Raw genomic sequence first — 3,494 nt, forward strand, 5'->3', positions numbered from 1 at the left:
GTGAACCTGGCGTCACGCGTGCTGCCGTGTGTGACCCGGTGTAACAACGCGCACGTCCCCGTGTCCCGGTGTGCACTTCCCCGTGCAGCGGTGTGCACATCGCCACGAGCAGCGTGTCCCTGCCCCGCAGCGTGTCCCTGCCCCACAGCATGCGTGTTCCCGTGTGACAACGGGCGCGTGCCCTCGTGCATGAGCGTACATGGAGCTGTGTGTTGTGCCACAGGCTGTGCCCGTGTCCCTCCTCTGCTTGGGGACCTCGAGGACAACAAGACGAAAGCTGCCGTGTCCTGGAAGCCCCCAGCTATCCCCAGCAAGCTGGTGGCTCTTGCCCTGGGAAGCAAATCCCGTGCTGGGGCCTCATGGCTCCAGGGGCTGGGGTTCCCCCCAGCAACACCCCACTGTGTCACCAGCCACTCCAAGGATGGGAAATGCTATCCCAGTCTCAAGAAACCACTTCATGCTACAAGGGGAAAAAACCCCCTTCCATTGTGACCTGGGGCTCTACTGGCACCAAATGCGGGTGTGAGCAGAGCCAGTGTGGGGCAGCCAGGTGCCAAGGCAAAGGGTGCCATGGCAGGGCCACTCTGCTGCCACCAGGCTAGGTCCACACAGCAGCACTGCCAGGGCTGGCAGCCAGCGGTCCCTGCCTGCCCAGGCTGCCAGATCAATTCGCTATTAAACGGCACTTTATTACGCAGCCCAGCAATTGTTATTAAATGTGTGTGAGAGTAGAGACCCAGGGGAGCCAAGGGCCTCGTGTGAATATTGTGCCTGCCAGAGGAATCTGGGGACAGCTGCCCCTCCCTGCTGCTTTGCCTGCCTGCAGTGAGCTCAGCTGCCTGCCCTCGCCATCCCTCAGAAAGTGTCCCCCCTTCTTACTCCCAGCCATGGTGATGTGGGGAGAAATCAGCAGGCTTGGCAGGCCCTCCTCATATTTAATGCATTGAAGCACTGCCATTTTCTGCCTCCTTCTCAAGGCTTCTGCCTGCACGGGGCCCCTTTCCCCCACGCTGGGGACAGCGGGTCCCCAAGCTGCCTCATGCACAGCCAGCTTTCCCATCAGACTCTGAGAAGCTGGGCTAATTAGGGGCCTTGCTACTGTGGGATCAACGACCTGATTCCTTCAGCAGCTTCTTGATGGCAGGAGGCGGGGAGGGGGAAGGCTTTTCTCTAAGCCGCAGTCAGCGAGACAAATTTAACCAAGTGGAAGAGCTCAGAGCTTTCCCCATGTGTTCGTACCAGGAGAAGGCATGCCTGCACCTTCCCAGAGCCTGCAGGCAGCCTTATTGAGAACTGCAAGGGGTAAGGGAGAGGGCTGGAGACTGAGGCTATCCATGGAAAGCACATTGCTTTTCAAACCACACGTTTTCCCCACAGAGGCTGCTGCTCTTCCTACTGTGCTCTGCTCTATAGCCCCCTCACCTTCCCACAACCCTACAACTCCTGAAGGATGTGTGCCCACATCTGTGGGTTGGGAGAGCACTAACATAAGCCTGGCTAGATCAGGATTTATCCCTGGCTCCCCCAGCCCCTCCTGCTGTGAATCCCTCCTCAGATGATGCAGGGCAGGAGCGAGCAGGGAATCCCTCTGGCAGATGGCCAAAGGGACAGGGAGAATCCCCCCCTGCTCTATTTCACAACCCCAACCCCATGCACTTAGCTAAAGTGCCAGGAGTGCACTGCACTGGGAACCCTCTTTACTGTCACTTGGACACTTCAGCACCTCCAGTCCTTGTGGGCAGGTACCATATCCTACCTGCACAAGAATCCACCCAGCTCTGTGTCATCCCTTCCAGCTTCATGGTCTTTGTCAGTTTTTCAAGCCCAGCCACAGACATTTTCCAGTTTTTGAACTATTCCCAGGCTTGCCCTCACCCATCTTCACAAACCTGCAGCACTTTGCTCCCTCCCAAGCCCAGAAGGGTGTGGGTGTTTCCAGGGCAGCACAATGACGAACTTCTTCCTTGGAAGAGACCGACCTGGGATGTTATATTGTCCTGGCAGCTGGACAGATGCAGATGACATTTGGGTGGGGAGGTGGTAGACAAGGGCTCCAGGAGAGAGTCACACACTGCTGATCCTCAGCCTGCCCTGAGGCACACAGACTGCTCCTGGTGGTCTCTAGAAAGACGTGTGGCACAGCTGGACATGCAGGGGCAGTGTCTGGTGGCAAGCACCAAGGTTTCGCAAGCGTGGCTCTGAGGTGGGTAACTGCATGACTTCTTGGCCCTTGCAGTGTGTTTGCTCTCATGGCAGCAAGTGGATGCAGGACAAGGGTGGTGGCATCCCCAGTTTCGCTGTGCCAGCTCTTCCCACCTGAGCAGCTCCCAAGCCCCTTTGGCTACTGGCTTTTGCGGACACACAGATGCTGCTTTCCTTCTCTTGGCCCAGCCACTCATGGCCTGACAACTTCGCCTGCAGCTGTGGCTCCACATGGAGTGAACACGCTGGTGCATCTCTGGGCTGCTCCCCTGGGGCTGTCAGAGCCATTTCCTTTGGCACAGCCTGTGCCTAAGGCACTACCAAGTGCGTAAGGGCCATGTTCTGAGTTACTGCTGCCCAAATCAGTGGGACTGTGCTTTGGCCTCAGGGCACAGCATAGCCCTGTGAGTGTGGACAGTCACTGTCAGCAGGTGAGTGCTCCTCAATTAGCTCACTGGAGGCACCATTGAAATAGCAAGCCAGCCCCATAGGAGCTGAGTCTCAGCGAAGGCAAGGAAGCTGAGCTCCCCTGTTTGCCTTCTTGAGGGCTATAGTGCAGCCAATGAGGTTGTGGCCCCCCAGGACCTGTGCTTAGCTACACATCTCTAATGAATGCCTTCTGCCTTGGGCACCAAAACCAAACCACATCCAAGATGTGTGTTTAAAAAGCCACTGCAGTATAAGCCAAGTTTTTAATGGGCTGATGCACTTATCTGTTATCCCACCAGGCCAGTGGTTAAGGATAAATGGTGAAAATACCCTTCCTTGACTGACTGTTACACAAATGATGCTTTAGAGCTTACTCAGGACAAAAAGGCAATGCTGAAGATCCTGCCTGACCCCCAGCCAAACCTCAGGCTCCTGCCCAGATCTGGATAAAAGGAGAGCATGCCCATACTGTCCTGTGCCTCTTGCAGCTCCCTTGTGCAGAGCAGGCAAGGGGGACTACAACAGGATTGTTCAGGGTGAAAGGCACTCTGACACAGATTGCAGAATGTCTTACCAGGGAGAAGAGTCACAGTAGGCTACAGTGCATGCCAGGGATTGCAGCTGCCTCCCCAGCTGCCAGTGTTCTCCCCAGCATCCCAGTTCCTACCTGGCATTGCCCCCTCCCACAAGTGGGACACAGGCTTGCAAGAGCAGGGGTGAGCAGGGAGGAGGTAGCAGAAGGTGGATGCTGGGCTTCAGAGTGAGCCCTTACAAAATATTTCTGTAATGCCCTGGGAACACCTGCTGTTAAAGAAATCCCCTGAGGCTGTCCCACCCCTGGGCAGCACCAGCACAGCCCAGGC

Source organism: Chaetura pelagica, unplaced genomic scaffold (assembly GCF_000747805.2).
Source record: "Chaetura pelagica isolate M959 unplaced genomic scaffold, ChaPel_1.0 scaffold166, whole genome shotgun sequence".
NCBI classification, from domain to species: domain Eukaryota; kingdom Metazoa; phylum Chordata; class Aves; order Apodiformes; family Apodidae; genus Chaetura; species Chaetura pelagica.